The sequence below is a fragment of the Manis pentadactyla genome, chromosome 8, assembly GCF_030020395.1.
Source record: "Manis pentadactyla isolate mManPen7 chromosome 8, mManPen7.hap1, whole genome shotgun sequence".
Classification (NCBI taxonomy): Eukaryota; Metazoa; Chordata; class Mammalia; order Pholidota; family Manidae; genus Manis; species Manis pentadactyla.
In genome coordinates, this window is record NC_080026.1 from 82,021,771 (window position 1) to 82,039,836 (window position 18,066).

The window sequence follows — 18,066 nt, forward strand, 5'->3', positions numbered from 1 at the left end:
TAGTTACTAGTTAAACCAGAGTTCTACAGCACCAATTACTAAATCATTTAGAAATCTAGGGCTTCTAAGACGTTTTTAGTCTTTACTTATTTCTTATCACTTAGAACATTTAAACCAAGGCCTGGATATTGGCAGATTATAATTTGGAATAATTCAAAAGTGGTGTTTATGGCTAGGATTTGATACCCTTTCAAGTTTCAGGCCCAAGGACTAAGCATTGTCAGTGTGTTAGGAATCTCAAGACTGCTCTGGGATGGAGCCTGACCCTATCATTCTGATGTGCAGGCAAAGCTGAGAATCGCTACCGTATAGGATAGAAGAGCATCCTCTGACCAACTGTCCATCTGCTGTTCCACTGGAAGGACCCAGGTGAGGGAGGGAAGAAGAGAAAAGGCAGCTGGGGGCAAAGGGGGTGCCTGGAGTGCATGGAAACTCTTCTGCCCCACGCCTACGCACCCCAGTGCAGCAGCTGGCATCGGCTGTTCTTTTAGCTCTATCTCTTTACCTCTGGACTGTCAAGAACAAAGCAAAATCTCTCGATTATCACATCTAGGTTTCAAATAGACAGAAAAGCAAAAATTCTTATAGGAGTGATGACCATGGCAAAAACGTTTTTCTATAAAATGTTTGGGAAAATGTAAAAGGGGACCATTGTCCACGAAACAAAATTTAAAATATGACTACATCAGTTTATCTGCAGATTTGCAAAAGTATTTTTAAATGAAAATAGTGGAAGTGGTCTAAGGAAGTGTATCAAACAACTAAAAAAAACCCAACAACCTCTAACATGCTAATACACTGAGTGAATTGAAAGATTATGGAAAAAGTAAGCATCTCTCTCCTAAGAGTCAAAACTTGACAAAACAAGAGAGCAGAATAATTGGACCTTCTCAGGAGAGCATGACTTTTATTTTTCTCAGCACTCTGGAGAGCAGAGGGAGCACAAAGGAATGGCCGTTTGTCTGCCCCGTCTTGCCTTGTGATGTTTGGCTCTCTCCCCACTGGTGGTGGCCATGCTGTTAACCCCACACTTTGATGTGGCAAATACCCAAACTCTGTTGGCTGGTTTCTGGCTAGAGAATGAGCACAGTTTCACCCTTGCAGCTCCAGGGAAGTAAGTACGCACCATTGCCAGCCAGAAGAGAAAAGGTCTGTTCCTGCCTCTTTTCCATTGTGCCAATGGCCAAGCCTGGGCACACTGCCTCTAGAGAATCACTCTACCACCCAAAATGCCATCCTGCTGTACAGAAGCCCAGGGAAAGACCCGGGGAAGAGCAGCTCCAAGAACCTCCAGGCAGCCAGTGCCAAAAGGGCCGCCCCTCCTCCCTGGGTCCACGCCGCATGCCCCAGCCAGCCTCTGTCGTCCCCAGTAGAGCAGGCATGAGGTTGGCTGGTGAAACTCTGAGAAGATTCTCGTGGTGATGATAGCGCTGATGATGGTGGTGAGAATTTAAATAAAGCCATCAACCTAATGATGGAGTCACCTATTAATTTTGTTCAAATTAACAAAACAACCTCTCAGTTTGGGGAAGGTGGTTGGGGAGAAGCTGGGATCTTTTGGTGATGGTATTATGTGGTTCCAAAGAATGGTTGGTAGAATATCCACTTTTTTGGTATGTCAATAGTTAGAGTTACATGTAAGTACACACACACGGAGATTTATATCTGTACATACATGAAGACATATGCTCTAAAAAGTTTAGCATAATGAGTAAGAGCCTGGGCTTGAATCCTAGGTAACCTGAGTGCATATCCAGCTCTGGTACTGGGCAAGAAGGTGACCCTTAAATATCTCTGTGCCTCGGGGAAGGCAGTATAGCACAGAGAAGACTAGTGATTCTATAGCATCTTACTATGCTGAGGACAGTGACTGTAATGGGGTATGTGGTGGGGACTTGATAATGGGGGGAATCTAGTAACCACAATGTTGCTCATGTAATTGTATATTAATGATACCAAAAGAAAAAATAATTTCTCTAATAGTTAAAAAAAATCTCTGTGCCTCACTTTCCTCATGTATGAAGTAGGGGGAATGATAGGATTTACTTCATCAGACTGTTGAGATGATTAAATGAATTCGTGGATGTAAAGCATTTAGCCAAGCAATCTCAATAAAATTATTATTATTTTTTATCTTTTTGAATATAATTACTTGTTTAACATTTTTTTTATCTTGACATAGATCCCTCAAAATCTGAAAGTATTATCCCTATGTTCCAGCTGGCCGGAACATCCACACCTCCCCTCCTTACCTGCCAGAACTGTGCCCACACACACAGACACACACAGACACACTACTACCAAATTCCACCATCAAAAAAAATAGGATATGGAAATGGCATTTTTCAGCATCTCCGGTAATTTCCTGACAGTAAGAAAAAGCCAGCAAACAGGAAGAGGGGAGTGTCAGTGAGGAATGGCCATGGTGACAGGTCTGCTCCTAGGTCACCAAGAACGCTCAGGTCGCTGACGGCCAGGAGAAAACAAACAGGGACACTGCATCCAAACCAGGTTTGCTGGTGCTCCTTTCTTTCATTTCTTTCATTCTCTCTTTTCTCTCCATTTCTTTCCTTCCTTTTTTTCTCAACTCAGGAAGCTCCCTAGCTTACTAGCACCCCTTTCCCAGATGCTGTGGGACAGTTATTGTGGTACTGTTGGCATTAATCGTCAGAGCTAACAAGGGCTGCAAGCAACTTTAGAAACAGCAGCTTTGTCTCTAAAGCACTGCATGAAGTCATGGCTGTCTTTGCATTCTTCCCAGCCCAGTCCCCTTCCTTATTCCAAAGACTCCTAAGATCTTCCTTTCTAAACTAGTTCTCAAGAAAACTTGGTAACTCTATGTGCATCCAAAGGGCAAACAAATAACCCTATTTCAAGGTTGTACCCCACATGAGCATGTTTCAAATCAGCAAAGCACCCACGAAGACCTGCAGGGAATTTGACACCTGGCTGCCCAGCAGAATCACCTTGGAAGCTGAAAAATGACCAATGCCTGGGACTACTCAAGACCAATGAAAACAGGACCTCTGGAGTTAAGGCCAGGTTGTTAAAGGGATCCACATGGTTTCAGTGTGTGGTTACTGGGTAAAAGGAGCACTACAGGTCACTTTACATAGTTGTACGTCCTAGTGTGCAGGCATGAAATGAAAGACTTGACTGAGCCCCACCAACTTTCTTTAGCCTTATCGAAAGACTGCAGACATGCAAAAGGTGGAGTTTGAAGCCTCCATCCTCAAGCCTGAACCTCTCTTCAAAACTCCAGATTCACATTTCTAAACGATTTCTCACATTTTCTACATCAAGCTCTTACCTGGATGTGCTCAGACCCCTCACACTGAGCATATCCATGATTCTTCCTCCTGAATTTCATCTGGAAAACTAACATGATCATACTTCCATTTGCCCAACCAGAAAGCCTCGTCCTCCTCTGCTCCCTGCTCCTCCTTCCCATCGTCCCATACCAACCAGCAACAGGGCCTTCAGACAGAGCTCTGCAATCAGTCTTCTGCTCTGTCTGCTCTGCGAATCCCTGGGCTGTCCCAGCTACCTACTTATGGCCCCTCTGCGTACACTCTCCCTGCTGCACTTCACCTCTCAGGCTGTTGCCAGTCATCTCTCCAAACCATGCTTCTGATCGCCTCAAATCCTGCTTCCAACCTTTCCAATTTTTCCATGGTTCCTTATCACCCACACCTTATCCATTAGCAGAGCACAAGTTTTTGTTTAATTTATTTTTAAACCACTCAGGAAAGTCAAAGATGATTGTTCCTGTCCTCATGAAACTTACAGCCCTTCATCCATGAGTGATGTTATTCAAAAACTGTAAATAAAAATGAAAACATTAGTTTTATAAATCCATGTTTTGCCTGTATGATATTAGGCATTGAGATATTTAAGTATGCAACTTGTTACCTGATTCTGTTTTCCTCTAAAGATTTGCAGTGATCCAGCCCCCAGCCAAGACTAAGATGTCCCACAAACCTGTGCTCCCCCAGCCACTGTCACAATTCAGTCCTAAAGCCATACTCTTTCCCTCCTCTATGCCTTTGATTCCTTTGTCCCCACCAACTGCTATAGAGGGCTATAATGCCTCTCTCCAACTTGCCTACTGACAAACTCATGCTTTTCCTCCAAGATTTAGCCTAAATGTCTCTTCCTAGTTGCTGACATCCTGACTCTTCAATAGTTAGTCATTCCTCTTCTAAGATCTCACACCAATTCAGGCAATCTTACTATTATAACACTTATCACAACATATTATTATTTGTTAAGTTCTCTAACCCACATGGCTATCCCATATCCCTAGCACTAAGAATTGTGCTTGGCTCAAAATGAAAGTTCAACAAATCTTTCTGAAATCAATGAATGAATGCACAGAAATTCTACTTACCTAAACCTCCTGTATATTAAAATTATAAATCCAATATCTTTCATTCCACAAAATGAATTGAGTGCATTTAGAACATATTGTGCATTTAGAAGAAAATGAAGTGAGTGCATTTAGATGGTATTGTGGAGAGAAGGTGATATGGTGCCTGCCTCCACGGAGCCTAGAGCCTGCGTCCATCATTAAATCTGAAAGGCTAGCCAAATACATGGCTAAAAATCAAGAAATTGCTTTTCTAAATCAAAATTTTTTACCCATGTAACATCAGATGGTATGTCTTTAATGATTGGATTGTTAACTTACTCTTTCAGATCTGGTTTTAATGTTAAATATCCAGACATGGTTCACACACTCTGTGAAGTGCGAGGGAGGGTTGACTCATCGCTGGAGCCAGGACAAGGACACCTTGGCTCAGTACTGTCATTCAGAGCCTTCTGTCTGTCCTTTCACAACCAGCTCAGTCTCAGTGATATATGTGGTTTCCCTGAACATGCCATTCTTGTTGTATTTACTCACATACTTCTTTCCCATTGTCAGTATCTGCTCTGAACTTTTCAGTTACAGTCAGGCTCACTTGTTTGTAAAATAACTTCTTGACATAAATCAAAGAACACATCTTAGCCAGTTAAATCAAATAAACCAGCTTTAAAAAAATTCACTGCATAGTTATCCTAGGAACCAGAGATATTAGAAATGATTTGGGATCACAATCATACACAAATCCATTACATTTGTCTTCATTTTTATTTTGGGGGTCCATATAAATAAGCTTTTTAAAGAAAAATCTAAATCGCTGCTTTGATACAATTTCACTAAACTAAAACCCTTAACTTATTCACCTAGTTGCAATTCAAGGAGATCCCCAGATAGCTCTATGTTTAAGAAGAGAGACAGACTACATGGTGAAATCATGCCAGGATAATGATGATTTCTTTGTCTGAGTACCATAAAGTCAAACCTATAAATACACCTTGTCCAAGTGGAAACCAGGATCGATTCCCCAAGCTGGTTATCTCACACTGGGGTGAGAAGGAAGAGCAGGAAGGAAAATGTTTAGAAAAACAGCCCTGGGTCCTGGAATTCAACCACACTAATTGTCTCTGAAAAGGGATAATTAACACAAGTTATTAATTTCTGGGGCCTCTGAAGTATGTCAACAGTATGGCCATGGAAAAAGGATATTCTTTGAACTTAAAAGCCTTATGGATATATTATAGTCCAGCACTTGCCAAAGAGCTCCACCAAAGCCCTCCTAATTTAGATATGTTGAGTACTGGAATCTGTTCTAGCCAAGGAGAAGAAACGGGTTAGAGACAGCATGGGTGGAGGGGAGAATCACTGAAGCCTGAAGCCAGAAGGAACCAGGGAAGTCATCCAGCAAATGGCAGCTCAAGCCAAATCTGATCTCTGGACCTCCAGAGGTGTTTTGTTTGGCCCACCCAATTTTTGTTTTATTGTATTTTTAGCAATTTTGAGTGAATTACCATGTTGTAAAACTGGAAGCTTTCACATAAACATCTGAATTTCCGGATTCTCTGGAAAAGTCAGATCTGGCAACACCAGGCCCTCCTTCTTAGTAACAATTGGCTGGAACTGAGTACCTCTGGCCCTCACTTAATGGGCATGTTCTCTCCAGTTCCTTCCACTCCCTGACATCTCCCCGACATGGGATGGAGACTGACATGCATTTAGTTTCACCTGCGCTCACTGCCAAACCCCAGTCTGCTTTGCTCAGCTATGATGCCATCTCCCCCGGGGGAACCTTACAAACTTGCTGCCACCAATCTTCTCAATTCCTCAAATTTCCTCATGTGTGTGAGGAAAGTGAGCTTAGAGACGTCACGTGAGGGGAGAGACCAGTATCAAGACCCCTTACTGACGGAGCCAGTGAGCAGTCACTTATTTCCAAGCTCTGCTCTCAGGCTCCAGAGAGAAAACAGTAGAATTTTAAGCCAATCAGAGCCTGAGAGAAGCTGAAAAGATCTAGAGATTTAACAGAGTTAAGTATAGGCAAAATGAGGGCCAGACCCTTAGATACACGTTGGTTTAATCATCTCCCTGGATCCCACACTCAGATCATGCTCCCTATGCTGCCACCATCTTGTTTCAGCTGATATCTCGTCCACACATCCTATATCCCACAGAGCTTGGCCCAAGCAGTAGTAGTGTTCTGGTGGAGAAACCTATGATGTTGCTATCTACACTAGCATGTAGATAGCATGTTCTTTTGCTTAGTATACACTTGCATAATTTACACATGATTATTCAGAGTCCAGTCTGTTGTCTGAATATACACTTCAGTATGTCGTGTACAAACCAGTATATTTGCTATACCACTGTCTGAATAAAAAAACAAGACACAAGACAACATATGTGGGATGGTGAAATACAAAAAGATCTGATGCATTTGGGGGGTTTATTGGCAATAATGAGAAAAATATGTGAAATTGACACTCTTCCAGAGGATCTGGCAGGTCTGGTCTTTGTATTTAATGAAGTTACATTTGCTAATGTTTTTCTCATCCCATATCCCATCTTTTCCCAAAGAGCTTAAGAGTTTCTTTTCATAAAAGTCAAGATCATTAATAGTTTGAAGACGTGTTGAAATATTGAAATAGGTTCCATCATCATTAAATCTGTAAAGTAAAATTAATCAGAATGGGTAATTACAGCATGACTATAGTTAACATACTGTATTATATATTTGAGAGATGTTGAGAGGAGGTCTTAAAAATTCTCATCACCAAAAAAAAAAAAACCAAAAACAAAACTGTAACTTTATGCTATGATGGATGTTAACTAGACTTGTGGTAATCATTCCATAATATACACATATATCAAATTGTTATGCTATCGTATAAGTAACATAGTGTTATATATCAATTAAATATCAATTTTAAAAAATATAAAATAAAATCAGAATCATAGGAATGACACTGCAAAGAAAAAAATAGAGAAACACTCTTCCTCCAGGTAGCAGGCCCAGTTTCTAACTACTCTTAACAAAAGTTATGGATTATGTCATTATTATGTGATAGCACCATAGTTCAAGACAGACTTCTTGGGTTCCAATCTTGGAACCATTATTTACTTAGCTGAGTGAACTTATTAAAATTCACAGCCTAAAATAAAAATTATGCTGCCCTAGGTAAAATAAGGTATGTGGTTCACTTGAAATATCATGTTTAATAAACATTGATAATAATTATTATTGTTATTGGCAATAGAATTTAGAAAGTGGTTTTATTCAGATTATTGCCTCAAGATAGTGGACTATCCAAAGTCTTATTATTCATACTAAGAGTTGTTATACTGTAAGATTGCAGATATGGGGGGAAGAACTATTGGATTTAAATAAAGCATCAAAGAAGGCTATTTGGAACACATTGCTCATTTACAGTAACATTTATAGGAAGCAAATATCTTTTGAAATTTTATTCATTTACTTATTTTAGGAGGCAGCTTACAAAACTGAACCTTAAGGTGTAAACCACAGTTAAGGATGCTAACACTGTTGGTATAAGAATAAGAATAATATTCAATCACATTTTAATTTCTTAGCATGGTTTGTCATATTCTCCATAATCTAGCCCCATCCTACCTGCCATCCTTCCCTGTCTTAAATTCCAGGTTCTAGCCACTCCACACTGCTCTGCTTCCTTTGAACACGCCTGACCTCCATACCTCTGTGCTATTAATCCCTTGTTCCAACAGGCCTCCTCTCCATTAAGGAAATCCTCTTCCTTCTTCAAGTCCCAGCTCAAAAACTACACCTACCACAAAACTTTTTTCAGTTCTTAACTTTGAATGAATCTCTCCTTTTCTCTCCCCTTCAAGAGCACACTATTTATGTTGCTGCCATATGATTCCATTTATGCAATCTTGTCTTGCAGATATTTGTAAACATGCCTCTCTTCCCACTAGGCTAAACTCTTTGAAGGCAGGAATCATGTGTTCTTTCCTTGAACTCAGTTTTAGGTTATAGTTCATTTTATTATCCATAGAAATACTTTGATGCCTACAAAGACCCTCCCATAGAGAATGCCAACTAGTTCAAAATATATTCACTCTTGCAATCTTTAATTAAAATTAAAGCCACTAATTGAAACGTTCTTGGAAAGCTGCAGTTATATAAGCAAGACACTGTTTCTTTTGCACCTTCCCACTTTTTATACACAGTTGCATTCTATGAATTAAGCTCAAGAGCTATCTTACTTGAGACAAAGACTATGGAAATTGGGGGTTCAAAAGATTGTGGTGAGGAAATAAAGCTGGAAAACCCGGACACATCTGTCATCCTCCAGCTCTAGTTGCATGGCCAAATCCACCCCAGAAGCCCCAGGGTCTGCCCTGTTACAGATTCAGACACCAGCCATGCAGACCATCACCACCATCTCTTCAGAGTCATAGAAGTTAGAAAAGATTTTCTAGTGTACCTGCCTCTCCATATCTTTTGTCCTGCCCTGTATTCATCCTATAGATTTGAAGGGTCATTGTTACCCCACTCACCTACACACAAAAGTCAAGAAAAAGAAAAATGTTCTCAGTCAGTCAATGGTACTAAAAGCATGAGTTGTTGCAAAACTGCAAGTTCAACTATTTTATTATGTGATTTCCACTTCCCAGGGCCTAAAAAAACCAAAACAAAGTAACTTATTTCTGGAGATGATATGGGTATTAACCCTGTTACCTGCATTCACATGTTTTTTAAAAGAAGCAGTAATTATATAATGAACAATCAGGTGCTTTCACTTCGGAATCCTCTCTTTCTCAGGCCCGTGCCTGAACCAGCCAGAACAATGTCTCGGAGCTGAAGCCAACCCAAATCTAAGAAACTGTTAGGACATACCAAATTAACAGAATTTGATTGAACAACTGAAAATCTTACTTTGTTGGGGGGTAGGTGGTGGTGGTGAAAATCCACCTGCAATCTGAACTACTATCCAGGTAATTCAAATTTTTTTAAAACACCCAAACTTCCTTGACCCAGGGAATTGGTCAAAAATTTTTATATTACAGAACTTTCTACATAAATAACAGAGTTAGTGTAAATCCTGCTGAGACCTCCGGGACAGATTGGCCTGTGCTGACCTGACATCCCAAGAAACATTGATTTGTTTTTTGATGACCACGTTTTTAAGTGGTCATCAGCTCCTTGCAAAGCCTCAGGGCGCTGCTGAAGCAGTAGTTTACAGAAGGCGGGAGCTACAGATGGAGCCTTAGGCACCAAGTTGCCTGATCGATGGCCAGGCAGCCGAGGCGCGGGTACCTCGGGCGGCGGTCACGGATACTGGGCTCGCGCGCTCGCCCCGGGCCGACCCAACGGTGCTGCACCTGGCGCAGCAGAGGAGAATCCCCTAGCCCCGCGCCTCCTTCCCAGCCCGCGAGCTCCCGGGGCGCCGCAACTCCGACCCTCCCGGGGGCACCTGCGTGCACCGGCCCCCAATCGGGGCACCTGGCGGCCACGCTGCCCTCTGGGAATTTCGAGGGCACCGGGCTCCTCCGTGACCGTCTTACTCTCCTCTGTCTCTTTCTTCCAACGCCATGCAAAATGCCGCCCTCAGACTCCTGGGAACACTTGCCCATGACGGAGAAGCACCCATCAAAAAGGGGGTGGGTGTCAAGGGGTGGGAGCGAGCGCACCGAGGACACTCTTAGACTCCCCGCTAAAGAGCCCCGTTCCAAACCGCTTCGCCGCCTCCTTCTACTGGTCAGAGTCGGAGGAGTTAACCTCTCGCCTCAGGGAGGCTAGGCAGTTCGGGTGGGTGGCCGCCGACCCTTGGGACCCACCCCGCGAGCTGCAGCCCTTTACCTGGGTACCGGCCTCAGCGGGGGGCCCCGGGACGCAGCACGGGGCGCAGTGCCCCGGGCGAGCCGGGCGGTTGGTGCGGTGCGGACCGCGGCCGCCGCTCTCCCCTGCTGCTCGGAGCCTGCCGGGCGGCTATATATCCGGGGGCCCGGGCCCGGCCCCGGCCCCTGCCGGAGTATTGGGCAATCGGTCCCGCTACACGCGGCCCCGGAGCCGCCACCCTCTGCACCCGCCGAGCCGCGCTGCTGCGGCCGTCACAGGGAGGGAGGGAGCAGCCCCCTCCGCTGGGCTCCACCTCCTCCTCCTCCCTGGGAAGTTATTCCCAGTGTTTTTGCCCCCCTCTCTCTCTTCTTTGCGGGGCACCCTGGCCAGTCTGAACCGGTTGTGACTGCGCGGGTGGCTTGGGGGGAAGGAGGAGGAGGAGGACGAGGAGATGGAGATGGAAAAACAGGCTGTAGGGGCGCTGCTCCTGCTCTCGCGACTCGGGGCCGGGCCGGGCCGGGCGGAGGGAGGGCACTGCTGGGGCCACCAAGGCCGCGGGAGAGCCGGGCACCGCGGGCCAGGCGCCCCCTCGGTGACCACGCGCGCGTCCCGCGGCGCCGCTGCTCCCCTGCCGCCCTCCGCGAGCTCGCGCCAGCCGGCCCGCCAGGGACTGTGCGCTTTCGGGGAGACGAGGTCTGGAGATGAGTGCGAGTCGCCCCTGGTCTCCCAGGCTTCTGGGGCCGCTGGGCGCCCTCCTGGCCGGAGCTGTATACCCAGCTGGCAATGATCCCAGGGAAATGGGCACCAGAGCTCTGTGGAGTCGGGACTCCCGGGCAGTGAGGGGTGAGAATGCCAAGTGCCGTCCTTTGTGACAGCTCCACGGAAAAGGAGCGCGCCCCGCAGTGCGCACAGCGTGCAGGCTGAGCCTGAAGACTGGCGGTCTGTCGCGCAGGTGGACTGCTCTAGTAACACACTGACACTTCCGTCTTTAACTGAGGGGTACTGGGCGTGGGCGCTGTGATGGTGGGCACGGAATCCCCACAGAGAGTCACTGGAGCGGCTGGCGACGGAGGAACCAAGGGCGCACTGGGAGTGGGAACCCCCTAAAGTGACACGCGCTTTTTGTGTTCTTGTGTGTATATTTACTTCTGGGAAAGGTCCGCCTACCTTCCGCTAGCTTTTCGAAGGGGGCTAGGGCCAGCCATCACGGGGATGAGAATTCCCTTTATACATCGAACGCCTCTGGATACGACCGAGGCGAAGACCCTGCACATGGCAAAGGGTCGGTTTCTGAAATCCAGATTACGCTGCCTCAGTTTTCTCGTTTTGCTCGCATCATGAAGTCTACGTGAGATCAGAGTTCAAAAAAACCTATGGACCTTGGCCACACATGTCAAGTTTTCTTACAGATATTAAAACGTCTGCTCATCCTTTTTGCTGCACACCATTTCTTTCTACCCAATTTACTGACTTGTAGGTTATGGTGAAGAGAATGGCCAGTTCTCCTGATATTATTTTGTTTTGTCCTAAGGGGGATAAAAATGGGACTAAGTAACAGTAAGGATGGAGGATGGGGAGGAGGAGGTTCCAGGAATAGTTTGTGGAAGGAAAATTGGAGAAGTAATGCTGTCTACACCATCAAAAACTTATTTTCTGAGGAGAGGGGATACAGAAGGTGTTCTATTTTTGACCCACTTTGTGGTTACTCAAGTGTGTTTACTTTTGTAATAATGCCCTGAATAATTTATGTACTTTTCTCTATATGTTTTAATCAAAGATGTTTTCAGGAAGTTTTTTCTTTGACTTAAATATCCCCTAACGATCAAAGTAAATGTCACCTTGATAGTTGCTCAAACCAATCATTGTATAAAAAGTTATAGTTTGTGGACAAGGAAATCCTGCTTGAAAAATATTTCTGTGTTTACCAATTAGTTTCTGAAATTGCCATGTCCCTGTCCTCATCTTCGCCAAGTTTTCCCAGATTCGTTTACAGAATGTGCATGGCCAGCACTCCCACGGCTGCTCAGGCCAGCCTGCACGTCGCAACTCAGAACCGGAAATGAGCTCATTCTTCCCCACAGCATGGTCCCAACTTCAGCATTAAGACTGGATCCCAGGGGTCAAAAACTCAAGTGGATGGGGGTCCAGATTGATAATGTAATGAATGAAGTGGGCAGAAGGCAGCCTAGAGAATTTAGAGAGGATGGAAGCCAGCTCTGGGGGCAGTGGCCGCTGGCTTAGGGTATTAATGCCACGCTGGAATGTGAAAATGGCCCCCACCCCCTTGTGAAGGTTCATTGTTCAGTCACACCTTAGCAGAGCATTTAGAGATGCAAGAAAACTCAGAAGTCTACTCCAACCCTGACACTAGCTGTGAATGGAATTTGACCTAGAGGAGTTAGGGATGTGCTCCTAATCACCCCCCAGAGCAGCGGTAGGTGGAGAGCAGGCTGGCAGACACAAGACTAAAACCGCCTCCCTACCATCCAGAGTTTTTGTCCCCAGGAAATGCTTGGGGGGTGAGGGTCAGGTAAGTTTAGGTTGCTGGCTTTCCTGCTCTGTGCAGCCCGTGGCCTTCAGGTCTCTACTGGGCCCAGAAGTCAATGTGCCTCAGCAAGATGGTGAGAAAGAAAACGGCAAGTCATTAAATAAGCTGGATTTACATGAAAGTTCCTTGGGAAGAAAGAAACTTGAGGGAAAGTATTCAAAGGAAAATTGATACAGAGATGATGCCCTAAACAAAGGAGTGCTGTCTTTGCCTTGTGTTAGTGTATGGAGGATTGATTTATCAAGAGGTATGTGATTTGAGAAATATTCTAAGCACCCCCCCCCTTCCTAGACCATTTGCTGTCTCAGTCTTTTAAAGAATACAAAGGAGAATTTAACCTAAAATTGTTCTGTGATTCTTATCCCAACAAGGAAGCCAGAAACACAGATGGGAGGTGAAGGCATAGGTGGGTCGGGGAAGGATGGGCCGCTTGCACAGTACCTGAGTCACCAGCGCCTGCCCAGATGACCAGCCTTTCCTTCCTGACATATTACACCAGGGCAGGTTTCTTTTCTTTTGTACATGTTGTTCTTCCCCTGTTTATGAATGACAGCAAAGCTACATAGACACTACCCTTTACAATAAACACGATTAAAGAAAAGGGAATTCAGAGTTTTTATAGCAGTTATCTCAGAGATCTAAAGCTCATTTAATTAATTCCATTCCATTTACTCTAACAGATAAAAGATCAGGAAATAAAAGAAGTGATAAATTATTCCTTCTCATACTTATAGAGCTTTTGCTTAAAAGGTCACATTTTCAAATGTTAAAAATGACCTTAAAGGCATACTGTACCCTATTTTTATTTGCAGTTCTCTAGAATGTTGTTTTGTTTTTTTCTTGCCTTTACTTTCTTCATGCTAACTGGCTCAAGTGATTTTTAATCTTAGGAGCAGGGAGGAAGAGGATAAATGCTTTTCTTTGAGAGCATGGTGATTGCCAAGAATTATGCTGTCTCATTCACCCCTCAAAGCAATCTCATGTGGTTAAGAGTTGCTACCTTCATTTTACAGATAAGGAAACTGGAGTTCAGAGAGGTCAAGTTTACTGCTGAGCCACTTAATCGGTAAGTTATGGAGGAGGATTCAGGCTCTGGTTGGCTTATTGCTAAGCCTGTGATCTTCCCACTGCATCTTAGAAACTGATTGAAGACTAGAGCTAAAGCTAACACCAAGGACAGATGTCTCACATGTATTAACTCATCTAAGGCTCACAATCAACCTAAAAAGAAGGTGCTATTATTATTATTATTATCTGCATTTTGCAGTGTATCTCCATTTGTAGGACTTGTGATATCTATAATGTTCTCATTGTCTATTTGCACAGCAAAACTATAACCCCCGAGAGGTATCAGATCCATCCTGTTCATCAGTGTTCCCTAGAGCACAGGGGCACCAACGGAGTAGAACTTTGCTAAATGAGGTTTTGTAATGGAGTAGAACTTTGCTAAATGAGGTTTTGTTGAATGAATCAATGACCAAATGAACAAATGAATAAATGCATACTCAAACTGTCAATAATTTTTTTGCTACAGCAGAGCATTGAAAGTCTTCAGTTGCCTTAGTCAATCAATCTCTATTCTACTCTTTTATTTATTCAAAAAAATTGACATATCGTATCGTATTAGTTTTAGTTGGATATTTATATTCATTATGAAATGGTCACCAAATAAGTCTAGTTACCATCTGTCACTATACAAAGTTGTTATAATATCATTGACAATATTCTCTGTGCTGTACGTTACATCCCCATGTCTTCTTTATTTTATACCTGGAAGTTTGTACCTCTTAATCCCTTCCAATGATTTCACCCATCCTCTTTACCCCCTCCCCTTTGGCAACCATCAGTTTGTTCTCTGTATCTATGAGTATGTTTCTGTTTTGTTTTTAGATTCCACATATAAGTGAAATCATTTGGTATTTGTCTTTCTTTGTCCAATTTATTTCATTTAGCATAATACCCTTTAGGTCCATCCATGTTGTCACAAATGGCAAGCTTTCGTTCTTTTATGTATATATATATACCACATCTTCTTTATCTGTCAATCTACACTTTCCTGGTGTCCACAATAGTTTAAGGCCATTTCCCACACTTTAATTCACTGATGGAATCATGTATGTTACAAATTCAGCTCCTATGATCTATGATGTGAACATACTGATAACAGATTACTAGAGAAGGGTTTTCTCACAAGGGGTGTCTGTCAGGTTCAAATGTCCCAATGGCTTCAATTTCTTCTTGTGAAAATACAGGTGGAATTGATGAATATTATTTTAAAATAAACATAAGACCATTGAGTTGAATTTTGTTATGGAAATAGTGCCAATTTTTTAAATGGTCCTTTGCCTAAGTATCTGACTTATGCATATTACATAGCAAAGTTTCAGACAGTTCCAAACAGTATTTCAGTTCCAAACGGTAAGTTTGCCCCTTCTTCTCTTCTTCATTACATGATGTAGGAGAAAAGGCATGACCTTTGCCCTATGTACAGGGTTTTCTGTAGCCCCAAATCTGTGGATAGTCCAAATACTTTGCTCCATGGTTTCAGCAAGTAAGCTTTTTTTTTTTTAATATGGTCACCTAGCTCTGTTTAACATGCTGCAACTTTGGTTAACTGGGTATGATTCAGAAGATGTAGTTAACCCATGACACAGAAAATTACAAAGAAAATATACACCCTTGAAGGAAAAAAGATAAAGTCAAACATGTTCCATAAGAGTTTGAACACTAGACTGAAAAGTGGTTACTGCTCTTGGACCTTAAGTAATGAAGGGAAGACCCAGCATTGCCAATACCTGGGAGAGCAGTACCCGCAAAGGAGGGACCACCTGAAGGGTTCTAATTTTACTGCCAGAGACAGAGTGCCAAAATGAGCATGAGCCTCTCTCCCTGCTCCCAAATCTCTTGGTGTCACCTACCATTGACCAAAGCCAAGCAGGAGCCAGGCACTAACGGAGCCCAGGAAATGCTGCCCAGAGGACAGCCTCCTAGGCACAGGGCAGGGCACAGTGGGCAGAAATTGCACTGGGTTGGGGAGAGTGGCAAACAGAGAATGACTAGAACCACCAGGCATTGTGCTAAGCACTCCATGTATATGTGCTGTATGCCTACCACCCACCCCATTACCACCACTCTCTTTTACCAAGTTGTATTAAAAACATTTTGAAATTACTTACCTACTTTTTAAAAAAGCATAGTAAAATAAAGGCTCTGTGTTTGTCACAAGACTTGGTGATCATCAGCAACTCTACTTTGATCAATTTGCCTTAATCTCATCAGCAAGTACCTTAAAGTTAATCTCATGCATTTGTTGTTGATTCTATGACCTACAACTTGTCATCAATTTCTTGAATTCTGCAAATGTGTAACACCTGTGGTCTAGTACATAGATCCCCATGCATGAACTACAATATATACTGTCAATTCCTTTGTTCATTTGTCAAATGATCCTTAATCACTTATTTTGTGCCAGGCATTATATGAAAACAATGGGTCTTGCAGTCTTGGGAGGCAGATTGACAGGTAAATAATTACTAGAATGCACAAAGTACCTCAGCTGAGGTAACTGTGCTGTGTTAAGGGAACAGAGATGGAAAGCCTGCTTGAGTTGAGAGGGAGGCATCCCAAGACAGAGGAAGGAGGATTTGCAAAGTGTGATGTGGTATGATATGGAGTTACAAAGGATGATTACAAATGATTAAAGGTAGAAGCATTTGTGAGAAGTAGAACATAAACCAGAATAGGACTTTGATTGTGAGCAACAGTTGCCATCTCTTGTCAGGCTGGCAGAAATGGAGAACTGGACAGGACTCAAGTCCCTAGAGATCTAACTGGCAGGGGCTATGTAGCCACATCAGGAAATGAATGAGCTCTGACTATTTCCTCCATCCTTCCAGGATTTTCTTCAATATTCTAAGTCCCAGAAGAGAAAGTGTGACTGACCTGGCTTGGGCACTATAACCATCTCTCAGGGGGAGACAGTGTATTTTGAGAGTACTCACCAGGGGAGAGATAACTTTCCAAAGCAAACTGGGATGTTGACTGGCCAACACAAAAGCAATGTCCTCCACAATGAGTTAAGCCATGTGAGTTCTTGTCTCCATATGAAGGCTTTATCCACGAAGCAAACAGGAACCACTGAAGGATTCTAAATGGTGGGATGACATGATTGGATTTGTGTTTCAAAGTGATCACTCTTACAAACCACACTGGAGAATGTTTTGAAAAGGATACGAGTAGAAGTCTGATTTAATAGCTGAGGCAAAATTAGGAAGATGTAAAACCTATAAAATTATGAAAACATAGGTGGATCAGTTTGAGAGAGTAAGAAGCACTATGCAACTGATAGATAAAAAGATAAGTAAAGAAGAAAGATTTGGGATGACTTCCAGTTTTCCCACAAAAGCCTATAAAGAATTGCTGGACTGTTAAAGAAGTAAGTCTCCTACTGCAGGATCCTCTAACATAGTACAGATTTCAAATGTTGTATCTCATTGTTCCAATAAAACATAAAATATTTCAAGAAACTCCCTATATAAAATATATCTCCAAGATTGATTTTGCAGTTGTAAGTGGCACAAAATTCTTCTGTCAGATTCAAAGTTCTTTTAGACATGATCATTTAGATACGATCATAGGTGGGTGTATGTACGCAACAGAAGCAAAAAGTGGGAAACCTGGTCAATACCAGTATGAGTAGCAGTGCCTCCAAAGTAAACACTAAAATTTCACTGGAAATAGGCCTGTTCTAACCAAGAAAAATCAAGGTGGATTATTAAGCTAAAGAGACCTTAGAAGGAAGGGGCCAGATCCTTTTGGCAACAAGCAGCAAACAGCAATTAAATGTCAGATGTACAACAAGCTCAGACAGAGGCATGCCAAGAGCCCTGGCATTAATAATCAAATCCATCACTCTGTACTTAGAGAAAATCACTACACTTCTAAACCTAAATGGTACAACCTACAGAGCAAACACTTGGATGATCACACAGAATCTGGCACCCACCAAGTGAAAGCTGAATTAATTTTCATCATGTATAATGATAATTTCCTTCCATGGAGCCTGGTCCTCCAGACATCCTCGGGGGCTCAAAGAGGCTGCTTCTGGGTATTTCAACACTCCCGGGATACTTTGTGCCTTGATTATTTCTCTTGACCACACACGGTCATGAATTATTCTTTTGAGACTGCTGATATGAATCAGAATTTTAGAACTGGAATAGGCCTTGCAGATTAGCAGGTACAACCTCACAATCGATGTAGTATTTAATCTACTAATTTTTCAGATGAAGACACCAAAGCTCCAGTAGGTTCCATAAGAGGTAGAAGGAGTACAGGATA

The 18,066-nt window shown here is 43.1% G+C and overlaps 1 protein-coding gene across 4 annotated transcripts in view; it reads right to left on the bottom strand.

Moving 5' to 3' along the window:
• Positions 1–18,066, bottom strand: part of SLC16A9 (solute carrier family 16 member 9) — a 62,128-nt gene that overhangs the window by 41,463 nt on the left and 2,599 nt on the right. For 2 of the 4 annotated variants that reach the window (XM_057505887.1, XM_036895081.2), the window contains exon 1: positions 10,200–10,334. The exons of 1 other annotated variant lie outside the window; for it this stretch is intronic. The gene's annotated coding sequence lies outside the window, so the exon portion shown is untranslated. Of the gene's footprint in view, positions 1–10,199; positions 10,335–16,727; positions 16,874–18,066 lie in introns of those variants that run through there. One more of the 4 variants, XM_036895080.2, reaches the window with a different exon arrangement.